This window comes from Manis pentadactyla, chromosome 9 (genome assembly GCF_030020395.1).
Source record: "Manis pentadactyla isolate mManPen7 chromosome 9, mManPen7.hap1, whole genome shotgun sequence".
NCBI lineage: Eukaryota > Metazoa > Chordata > Mammalia > Pholidota > Manidae > Manis > Manis pentadactyla.
The window spans coordinates 72,847,618-72,860,070 of record NC_080027.1 but is presented as its reverse complement, the minus strand read 5'-3'; the positions used below and the strand labels follow the sequence as shown (position 1 = coordinate 72,860,070).

The 12,453-nt window shown below is 38.5% G+C and overlaps 1 pseudogene; it reads left to right on the top strand.

Moving 5' to 3' along the window:
* Positions 1–2,870: 2,870 nt before the first annotated feature.
* On the top strand, positions 2,871–9,455 carry LOC118915739 (40S ribosomal protein S20-like; annotated as a pseudogene).
* Positions 9,456–12,453: the final 2,998 nt, after the last annotated feature.

Sequence of the window (12,453 nt, the reverse complement as noted above, 5' to 3'; positions counted from 1 at the left end):
CAACCTCCCCTGGTTTTAAGGGATGTATGAAACTCTCAGGAGCAGTTAGGTGCTGATGTGATGGGATTCTGCCAACTCTGGTGCTTTGTGGGGCTGGCAGCAGAATGGGAGGGGGCATAATAGCAAAAGCTTTCAGACCCATTGTCCTTGGTAATAGCAGTGACTGCTAGCAAGTAGTAAAGGGGCTTTTCATCACCTGTCAGCAGTGGAATAATTAAAAACAAATTTTCTGTGAGGAAAGAAGAGGTAATAGGATGGTGCAGTAGTAGGAACTAAGGAGCTGAAGCTATGGCTTTTTTACTGGGGCTTCAGAGGCTGGTGCGGCTCCCTTAGGTTCTGTGTGGTTTGCAAGTGAAAGCGGGAATCGTCCTGCTGACAGAACGCTTCATGAACCCCTCCCTCTGAGTTATGGTTTCTGGGGCAGACACAGTACATACTGGCTGCATTTTGTTTCATGCTTCAGAAGTTTAAATAAATAATCCTTCACTTCAATGCAGCAGCTATCAGGGGAAATGATATTGTTTTTACTCATCCTAGCAAGCTAGCAAGGGGAGGCACTTCTGAAGTGCCCATGCTTCCAAGCAGAAAAAGAGCATTTCTGCCAATGAAGCGTGTAGTGAGTTCCCAAGTTGCCAGCCTAACTTTTTATCACAAAGGGAAGATGAATGTCTCAATCTAAACTTCAGTGGCCTGCTATCTTTCCTATATATGGTCAGTAGTTTCCATAGAAATCAAGTATGAGAAAGGCTTTTGGTAATGATGTTTTCTTCTCTTGGCAAACTGAAAGCTTTTGATATTTAGGTGAAAAAGTCACAGTACTTTTCTGGATGGGTTATGAAATTCATGAGACAGCAGCAAATTCACACTGGTGTTGAGTAGCCCCAAGGGGCCACGGCAAGGTTACTGTACTTAGGAAGAAGGGAAATGAATGTCCTTTTAAAATTCCGCAAAGTCCCTTTCATAAAAGTGTATCAATCCCCATTAAAAATACAACTTGATGACTTTGACTTCCTTTGGCAAAATAATCATGAGAGTTTGCCATAAACCGAACATCAAAGAACCAATAAATTTAATGAGTAGTTTTCAACACTAAAGGCTCACTAGCTATTATGTTTCACTATTACTATGTTTATGTCAAGAAAAAAAAAGAATCTCAACTCTAATTGACACACATCTCAAGATTTAATAAAGAAAATGTGCCCAACACTTACTTATGAATAGGTAGAACAGAGATGTATAGGCTTGTGACCAAGAATATGCCTCCATGGTGCTTAGAATATTATCTTTAAAGATCTGTTGCTTTCACTTAAAAACAGTCTTTTTCTAGACTCTCTTTGCAAATACTAAGTCACATATTATCAGATTACTTTTCTCTGGGAAAGCAGGAAGCAAGTTAGGAAGCCTTGGGAAATAGGGGTAAAGTGGGGCTGGAAGATGAGGGAAGGGAGCTGAGAGGGGAGATGAGGTTGGCTGAAAGTCCACGCTCCATCCTCTGCACAGGCTTCTGAAGGACTGCCCTGAATCTTCCCTTTATCTCAGGGGTTGCAAACTCAGATGTCTGTGGGGCATCTTGAGTTACAGGGTAAGTGAGTGGTGAGCACCAGGGCAAACTGCATAACAGGCCTTGTCTAAAGAGGCCGACACCTCCTTAGCTCCAGCCCATTGCTGCCCTTCATGCTGTCAGACACAGTTAGGGGCTTAGTGCTAGTAGAGCTTCTGATTTTTCTAAAAAGCTGGAAATCCGTATTTCTATTTGTAATTTTCTGATTTCACAATATAAACTACTAATTCCAATATTCTTAAAATACTGTGCAGACAGAACGAAATGTGTCTGTAGGCTGAGTTGGGCCTGTGGGCTAGCATTTTTCATCCTTTGCATTAGTTTAACAATCAAATTTTCCATTTTAGAGAATTCTGTGAGTTATTTATGAGAAAAGGGCAGAATTCTCTTCTACCATCTATATAGAATGTCCCAGGTAAGAATGAAGAAGGGAAATAATCACTTAAAAGGGAACTTTAAGCTCTTTGAGGAAGACGTGGTTGCAGCTGCAACAGAGACCCGGTCTGCCCGCTCCTGCTCCTGACTCACCCTGCTGCTCACTCTCATGGGGGAACAAGTTGGTCAGGCAGCCCGGCCACAGCCATGGTTTTTTTAAATTAAAAAAATTTTTTATTAAGGTATCAGTGATATACAATCTTATGAAGGTTTCACATGAGCAATATTGTGGTTACTACATTCACTCATATTATCAAGTCCCCTCCAACCCCATTGCAGTCACTGTCCATCAGTGTAGTAAGATGCTATAGAGTCACTACTTGTCTTCTCTGTGCTTTACTGCCTTCCCCATGACCCCCCTACATTATGTGTGTGCTAATTATAATGTCCCTTAATCCCCTTCTCCGTCACTGCCCACCCATCCTCCCCTACCCCTCCCGTTTGGTAACCACTAGTGTCTTCTTGGAGTCTGTGAGTTTGCTGCTGTTTTGTTCCTTCAGTTTTGCTTTGTTGTTATACTCCACAAAATGAGGGAAATCATTTGGTATTTCTCTTTCTCTGCTTGGCTTATTTCACTGAGCATAATATCCTCTAGCTCCATTCATGTTGTTGCAAATGGTAGGATTTGTTTTCTTCTTATGGCTGAATAATATTCCATTGTGTATATGTACCACCTCTTCTTTATCCATTCATCTACTGATGGACACTTAGGTTGCTTCCATTTCTTGGCTATTATAAATAGTGCTGCAATAAACATAGGGGTGCATATGTCTTTTTGAATCTGGGATCTTGTTTTCTTCGGGTAAATTCCTAAGAATAGAGTTACTGGTCAAATGGTATCTCTACTTTTAGTTTTTTGAGGAACCTCACAGCCATGGCTTATAAAGGTACTGGAAAGGCACCTGAGGATGGTGATTTGCAAGATTAGAATTACTTTTACCAGCCACAACATAAGGTCTTTAGAGAAGGTATGTGCTGCTTGATCAGAGGTGCAAAGGAAAAGAGTCTCAGAGTGAAAGGACTGGTTCTGTGCTTACAAAGACTGAGAATTGTTACAAGAAAACACTTGTCATGGAGGTTCTAAGACTCTGGATTACGTTCAGATGAGGATTCACAAGCAACTCACTGATGTGCAGTCCTTCCGAGATTGTTAAATGGATTACCTCCATCAGTATGGAGTCAGGATTCGAGGTTGAAGTCTCCACCGCAGATGCTTCAATCAACCTTTATAATAAATTGGTTATCAGTTTTAAAAAAAAGAACTTTAAATGATACTTAATTTTTTTAAAAGTTCTTTTGGCCTTTAATTTTGCAGATTACTCATTTCCAATGCTATTTGGATCGGTTTGTTTCTCCCCTACTTCTCCAGCAAGGCTGTTTCTGTTTCATACAATAAAGTTGATTATTTTGTCACATTCTTAAGGCCTTCTAAATGAGTTTTTAAAAATGTGCATGCTTTTTTAAAAGCTTTTTAAAAACCACTCTTTGTGCTGTGAAGTTATATGGGTTTGGTAAGCATATTGTATCAGTTATTCCCCATTACTGTATCATACAGAATAGTTTCACTTTGCTAAAAAGGGAGCTGTGCTTCATTGTTCAAATGATTTCTTAGTCTAGTCACCATGAGCCAGATATAAGAGATAGTATGAAGCTCAATCTAAAATGATACTATTTTAAACATTAAAAATTTCTTTTCAGCTGCCGAAAAGGAATGTATTTGCAGAGCTTAGTTGCCTAATTTGCTATTTTAAGCAGAAAGTGATTTACTATAGGGGTCTAGGTCGGACTTCCAGAACAACACCAAAGAACGGACCCACCCAGATATCAGCTACCTCTGTCCCAACTGGAAGGTGGGAAGCAGGAGGCCCCTGTAAACTTCAAGAACACAGGGCAGAGCTGCACTCTGGAGATCAAGAACTGTTCTTGATCTGTACAAATTTAAAAGCTGTCTTCTGCTAACTTGCTGCAGTAAATTTCAAGATCTTCATAACTGTAACTGCCAACAGCATCAGTCAAGGTAGTGGAAAGACGGCCCCCTCCTCACTTCTGCCTTCTGACTCCCATGCAGTTTATCTAATGGGCAGAACCTAGTTCACATCCAGAAGCTCTAGTGTAATGGAGTGAATGGTGGCTCCCCCAAAGATATGCCCACCCAGAACCTGGGGGATGTTACCTTACTTGGAAAAAGGCTCTTTACAGAAGTAATTATGTTAAGTATCTTGATAGGAGATCATCCTGGATTACCTGGCTGGACTCCAAATCCAATGACAAATGTCCTTAGACAAAGAGAGGCCATGTGAAGGTGGAGGCAGAGACGGGAGTGGAGTGATGCAGCCACAGTCAAGGAACACGTGCAACCCCCAGAGGCTGAAAGAGGGATTCTGCCCGAGAACCTCTCAAGGGAGCATGGCCCTGCCACCTTCACCTTGACTTTGGACTTCCGGCCTCCAGATTGTAAGGATATACAATTCTGTCTTTTAAGTCATCTAATCTGTGGTAAATTATTACAGTAGCCCTAGGAAATAATATACCTATCTTCAAGTGACTCTCGGAAATGGCCTTCACTTCTGCTTTCCAGCCTTTGCTGAGTAAGAACATTACTGGCAAGAGGCTGGATGAGTGCTGAGTGATAATCTACCACATTCACCAGCTGGAAATAGAAATTTGAGGGATCATGACAGAAAAAAGGTTTCTTCTGAGCACATGTGTTTGGTGATAGCTAAATTCAAACCAGCTTGTTTATGTTTATGTCCATGGATTTAATCTTTATGTATACATCCTTAAATAAATTCACCCCAACCAAACACACATAAAGCACAATGCTACTTACAATGTCCTTCCTCTTCCTTTAAAAATGTTGCCAATGTAAAGACTCTTGGGCCCAGTCTAAATTGGCTGAATTTATCTTGATTTATGAAGCATCAGAAGGTGTCTTACTTATGTAAAAAAAAAAATCTTGGGTATTCTTTGTTTCCACTGTTATATGCACAAAGACCTTTGATGTCACATGATAGTATGCCTCCTGAACGTAAATGTGAGGCATAAAATTCCATACGATGGAATATTCATTCTATTTAAAACATCCAAGAATGTGTCATATTTCTGGTATCATACAAGGTTGGTTAAATGGGGTTTATAGTCTTACAAAATAGAATCATTTTCTCAGGTTGTCTCAGCAAAATTTAATCTAAGTATGCTATTTACATAACAAAATATTATCTCATATTTATAACAATTGTTAGTGTTGAAGGTTAAGATTCTTCCTATAGGAATTCTACCACCCCTTTGCTGGGAAACTGAGCTGGTTTCTGCCAGATTCTATGCAGGTGGAGTTCCTCATTGGAAACTTAGTGGGATACCAAAACTGGGAGCAAGGCAGAGTTTAGAATCTTGTGAAGTTCCAAAGTTCGAAAAGCCGGAAGGGGACCTGGTAGGTCTTCAAACAGAAGCGGGGTGAGTGGAGTGAGTGTGTGGAGCTGAGAATCTGAGGCTGCAGAGTGATAACACAATAATGAGAGAACTGGGAAAAAGTCCTGGGGGTCCAGGAGGCTTCCACTGTTTGTGCCTTCTCTTCAGGAAGAGCTAGAGAGTGGTGCCTGGTGGGTTAGGTGATTTGAAGGGCCAGAGTAGAAGGGACCCCCCCTGGGACAATGAATGCCTCAGTGCTATAATAAACTTTTTGATAAACATTGTCAGAAACTCACGGAAGTTTTCTCAACCATATGGATAGCATATGTACAATTATAAGCAATTTAGCATTAAAGATTCAAAGCTCAGCCTCTAACTATAAACTAATGAAGTTCAGAAGGCTTATTTATTTAACAATATCACGGAGTAGATAGCAGTTATAGGATGTGATGAATGAATGGATGGATGGATGGGAATCCTCTGTCTCCCAAAACATTCCTCCCATTTACCGTTCTACCATTACAGATTCTTTCCTTGGGCCAAGATTTCGCCACAAGCAGTCTCCTTTAATGAGCATTAAAAAACATATTGGGTATTAACATATTCGCTGTAATAGCTGTTTCTACAGAGCTGTGCAGTTTTCAAAGCATCATCTTGTAAATAGTCTGTATCATCTCTCTAACATTTATGGGGAGAGATCTAGGAGGAAATAGGAGCTTTATGGAGCAATCTGGGAGGACTAATTTGGGAGCAGAGGGCATGGTCAGAGGTGATAGCTTGAGTGGAAAGACACGTCAGAGGGCTCGAGGCACCACAAGGGCCCTGGGGCCAACAGGGGCCTGAGAACACCACACCAGGAGATGCTACAAGGGACAGCCTGCCCCGGATGATTTCCCTACTTCAGTGTCTGCTGCCCCAGCTCAGTGAGGTGCTTGCTGATGCTCTCTGCTGCTTGGCTATATGACTATGATCTACTCTGTTAGTGAGAGCGCCACCATGGCCCCTGCTATTTTCAGAGGCAAGTCCATCATATATTGCTCTCCAGTGGCAAAAATCTAGGATGGTATTTTTGTTTTAGAAAAGCATGGTGGGGCTATTTAATTATAGCTACAAACCTAGTACTTTGACTTAACTCAAGAACTTTCCTTTACCAGTTTATGCCTGGAATTTAAAAGATTTTGTATTTTAGTACCACTGTCATCCTCTGTAAGAAGTACTTATTGGTAAACATTTTTATGGTCTTTTTGCAATAAAGAACCAAATAAAAACTGTGTTTTTTAACATAATATGAGCCTTAATAATGGATAAAACCGTTTAAGTGAAGAAAATATAAAAACAAGTTATCTATATAAAACAAACAAACCCTAATCATCATGAACAGCAATTTTCAGTTTGGTGGGGGGTTTTTTTGTTTTGATTTGTGGTTTTTTTTTTTTTTTTGTACTGTGGCTTCAAATGAGTTTCAAAGTAAACGTTAATTGAATAGTTGATCAAATGTAGTGTGTAAGTTTACATATTGATTTGGTAGCTCTGATAGTCTTGTCAGAGTGGGGCTGAAGAGGCTGGGTCACATTCTTTCCTTGACATTTTAATGAGCAGTTTAGGGAGTGTGGTTGGTATGGTGGTAGTAAGTGGGGACAAGTGGCAAAGATTAACTCACTATTCATTTTGCCTGACTGAAGAATTTAATGCCTCACTGTGGCGGTACTGTCAACACTGTGGTAGAAATATAAATTAGATTGTGCTTTACCCCGTCTTGTGTATAATGGCTTTACTTGTTAGTTCAAGTATTTTTAAAGGTTTTCAGTTGTTAATAATATTCCTTTCCCAAATTTTTCCATAGGGTCATGTATTATTAATAGCATATTTATATTTTTGTTGAGATATAATACACATAGCTTGCAATTCAACCTCTAAAAATGTACAGTTCAGTGGGATTTTTTCTCCAAAAGTTATGCAGCCATTGCTACTACCGAATTCCAGAACACTTTCAACACCCCAAAAACAGCCCATGCCCATTAGCCCAAGTATATTTATATTTAATTGACCTACAAATAAAAGGGTAGCAGAGATTGTTCAGGAATACATCATCCATGAGAATCAGGTGTTGAAGATGTACCTTTAAGATGGCATGCAGATGCCACTTTCTATGATGAGCCAGCTCATGCCAGCTTGACTTTTCATATTCTTGCCAATTTTACTTAATTTTAACTGCATGCAAATCTTATCTGTTGCCAGAACAGAGAAGAGCAGTTTGGACAGTGAACAGGTAAACATGTAAGATAGTGAGTGGTTTGCAAAGTTTTATATATCATTTTATATCATTCCCCTCTCAAAAAAAATCTTCCCTGAATTTTAATTTATTCCATTAGTTAATAATAATGAAACTTTAATAACCTATTTACAAAGTTGTGGGCAAGAATTTGGAAACTGTCAGTAAAGGATATCAAACAATGTCTGGCACAAAACCACAAAACAGTGACTACTATTACTAACAATAACAATTTGTGGCCCCATGTAATATCAAAAGACTTTGTAAACCACTCATATTTATTCTTGAGGGGAGCTGAGTAAAATCCTAACATGAAAAATACTTTATAGTATACTAAAAGTGCATTTTATTAGCAACAGCTACAGTTTATTGTCATGTAGCTGACAATAGATGCCAATATCTGCATGCTTTATAAAGCAGGTGGCAATAGAATACAATACCATAGTGAGCAATCTAAAAAAAAAGTACATTGGTTCCCCCTTATCCATGGTTTTGCTTTCTACAGTTTCAGTTACGTAAAATCAATCCCAGTCCAGAAGCAGATGATCCTCCTTCTGATGTACCGACAGAAGGTCAGTAGTAGCCTAATGCCACATCACAATGCCTGTATTATTCACCCCACTGCATTTCATCATGGAGGCATTTTATCATCTCACATCATCACAACAAAGAAGGGTGAATACAGGACAATAAGATATTTTGAGAGAGAGAGCACATGCACATAATTTTATTATAGTATATTGTTATAACTGTTCTATTTTATTTTTAGTTATTGTTGTTAATCTTTTACTGTGCCTATTTATAAATTAAACTTATCATATGTATGTATGTATGTATGTATAGGAGAAAAACAGCATATAAAGCATTCAGTACTATCCATGGTTTCAGGCATCTGCTGGGGAGTCTTGGAATGCATCCCATTCAGAAAAGTGGGGGACTATTGTAACTGAATTATTGCCAAATTGAGTCATAAAGTTTTAAAGGATTGATTTTGTACATCTAAATATAATGTAAATAAGTAGATGCAGTTTTTATTTCACATACATCCTTTCCCTTCATACATACATGGAGAAAAAAAGGTACACTTGTTTCAGTTTGCATTCATAATGGCAGCCACTAGTTAAATACTGACTTCTACAAATTCTATAAGTATTTCACGGATTCCTGTGTGTGGCAGTTTTTAAAGATGGCCACAAATTTTTTGACACTTCTCCCTTCATGAGGTGGGGTGTATGTCCCCTTCCTTTAAATATGGGCAGGATTATGATCATTTTGCCCAAAAGAGTACAGAGAAGTGATGATGCTGTATGACCTCTAAAAGTAGGTCATAACAGGCCATTCAGATTCTACCTTGTTTACTTGGCACACTGTAAGAAATCTAATCCCTCACACTGCCATGCTGGAGAAGCCTCATGAAGTCATTCTGGTTGGAAATGACTCCCAGCTGAGCCTAGCCTGACAGCCGTCCCTGTCAAGTCACCAGGTGTGTGAGTGGAGCCATCTTGGATCTTACAGACAAGCCCATCCACAAGCTAAACACCAAGTGACTTCTGTTGACACCACATGGAACAGGCAATCCTTAAAATTCTGACCCACAAAATTATGAGACACTGTTTATGAGAGCTGTTGTTTTAAGCCACTAAGTTTCAGGGTAGCTTGTTATGCAGCAACGAATAACTGGACCTGAGGGCCATCTGTCTGCAGCATCTACTGTACTGTCGATTCCTTGGGTTGATTACACTGGCTAACTGACATTCTCTTTTTCCCTTGCAGCTCTAAATGTTCTCCAAAGAGAAAGCTTCCTGGAAAGACAACTGTTTCAGTTTTATGCTCTTCCCTCCCTTGTCCCCTGCTCCATCCTCCACCATTTTGTTGGTTCGCTTGGTTTGCTCTTGTAACTGGAAGCCTTTGACTTTATGTCAAACCTTAGTTGTTTTGGTCTCTGATCAGTTCAGACGATGTGACTGAAGGCTTATCCTATGCAAATGAATTTGGAAATTTACAAAAAGTAATTTCTTGAATGATTTTAAAATTCTTTCCACTTTTATTTGTCTGATATAACATGAATGTTCTTGAAGTCTTTTATTAAACTGGATATTCATCTCAAAGTGAAGTGGAAAACTGAGGTCATCACACTTGATCTATATTCTTGAAAAATACAGAAAATGTAAACAAAGATAGAAATCTGAGTTACCAGTTTTCCACCTTTCTAAATTAGTATATCTCTTACTCTAAAATTAAGAGAAGGAAAATTCATGAAATCCAGCTCACAACAATAGATTCTAAGCTAGTCAATTATTTTTCAATCTTACAGAAAACTTTGATTTCTATCTTGGTAGAAGATTTAAGAATCATTCATCTCTAGCTATATATAAAGTATGAATGACATAGGACTGAGTTAGTACCGGAGAAAGAAGATTTCTGGATTAGTGGCTAAAGTCTCAGGATATCTTGGGAACATGGTGAAGCCACATTTCCTCCCATCCTTCCCTGAGAACCAACCATGCTTTTAGTAAATTTGTGTACATCTTAACAGAGGCATAGTACACTATCTTTTTTCTTTTCTTTTATCAGTATAGCTGTGAGTTTCTGCGTGATGGTTGACAAATGACTGCAAAATTTATGTAAGTACAGGAGCTACCCAACTGAATGTGTGTGTGTAAGAGGGATCAAAGTTATTGGAAAAGAGAGAGAGGAAGAGAAAGGGATAGTATGAATGTGGGTAACATAATTTTCTCTTGACCAAGACAAAATTCAAGATCATATTTGCTGCTAATCAGCTAATGTTGGATTTACTTCTAGTCTTCTAGTTGCATTTATTGAAGGACACTACATGTGGGCTGTCAAATATTTTGGAATTTTCTGATCAGGATTTTGGGTCATTTCACAGACTCTCCAGTGACACTGCAGGAACCCCATTGGCACCCCCTGAATATGGCATTTAAAGTTGGAAGAAACCTTTGATATCATCTAGTCCTTGCAACTCAAAGTGTGGCCCAAGGGTCAGTAGCATTGGCATCACCTGGGGAACTTGACGGAGTTGCAGAATTTCTAGCTCCACATCACACTTAAGAAGTCAGAACGACTTTTAACAGGACTCCCAAGTGATTTGTTTGTATACTAAGGCATGGGAGGGCATGGATCTAGTCCATCTCCTACCTGGGAAACTAATGAAACAAATGTTGGTACATCATAAATGATGAAATGATCATAATGACAGGTAAAGTGCTTCAAGTTCCATGTTTAACTAGGAAAACAACAACATTATAAACCAAAACAAAACCAGCAAATAAAACCCACCACAAAATGGTGGAAACCAAAGAAACTCCAGTGGGAAGAATTAGAATAGTTGCATTTAATAACATAAAAAAAAAAAAGCTGGGGGGCGGGGACGTCATGATATAGGACAGATTAGAAACCACTGGCTAAGGAAGCAGGGTGACGTGGGGGTTATTCTAAACATTTAGCAAACAGAGGACACCTCTCTGATGTTTTTCCAACAACCCTGGACTTATGGATTTGTCTGTGGAAATTCCTAACCTGTCACAGACCAGAAAGTCTGTAAGAGAAGTCTTTTTGACTGTATGAAGTATTTGTTTGTTTGTCTTAGCACAATTTTGCTTGAAGCAAGTAAGTCATGTTTTGTTACTTTTGTAGCAGGTGTTTTTCTTAATCTTTTTTTTTAAAGGAAAGCTGAGTGCAGAGGAAATGAGCACTCTTTTATTTAAATTTCCTGAGATTAGAGGAAGAACATATTGCCAAACAATGCCTCTTCACTTCAAAACCTCTCCCCATAAATTATTTGAGGCTATCTTATTAGAAGTCTGTAAAATTTCCTATTAAGAACAGTTGATTGCAGTCCAGACCATCATAGCTTTGGTGCTTTCCCTGAAATACCACAGCTGTCGGGAAGAAATATATTTTGAGACAAAAGGTTTTGTTTCCCCAGCAGTAAATTATTTTAGTGATATCTCAAGATAGATAAAACTTTCACTTATGTTTGAGTGAAGGAAGATTTTACTGATACCTTGTTAAAAATCTATAAAAAGAATATAAGAATGTAGATGTAGATAGCAAATTAAAATCAGACTTTAAGTTTAGCAAAGCAATTATTTGTAAAGCCAGTGAAGATTATTATTATGGATAATGAAATGATTTACTGGAAAATGTGGAAATGACATTCACTATGATCACATTTCTGCCCAAGCTCAAGTTGGTATTTTCAACTTTAACCTTAGTACTATTAAGAAAAAAAACAACCTTACCTCTAGAAAAATTTTATGTAAATTGCTACACAGAAATCCTACATATAGTAATGTGTATCCTGGATGAGGAAGAAAAGGTCTTGTTTGTAGTGCTGATGTAATAATCCATTGATTTAATGGCAAATGAACTGTTTAAACAAAGTTGTTCTCCCTAACCCTAATAGTGTACTTGCCTGGCTTCCCCTTACTCCTAAACAAGGAGGACATTTCTTTCTGTAGTTATAAGAAAATGTATTTTACCAACACATTCATTTTCAGAGTTGCAATTATCCTTTTACCCACTGGAAGTAATAATGTATACTGAGCAAGTTGCTAAAGACGTCTCATTTTATTTATTTCCTATGAATCTTTTCAGGGAACTTTGGGTTTGTAAAACATTTTGTAAGCCAGTAGAATTTTTTTTCTTTTGTTTTCAACTCTGGTGGAAACCACTGAAATATGTGTTATGTCTTCACCACTTCCAGAGTGATGTTTAATTAAGGAAGATCCAGTCCATTTTCCACCTGCTCCCT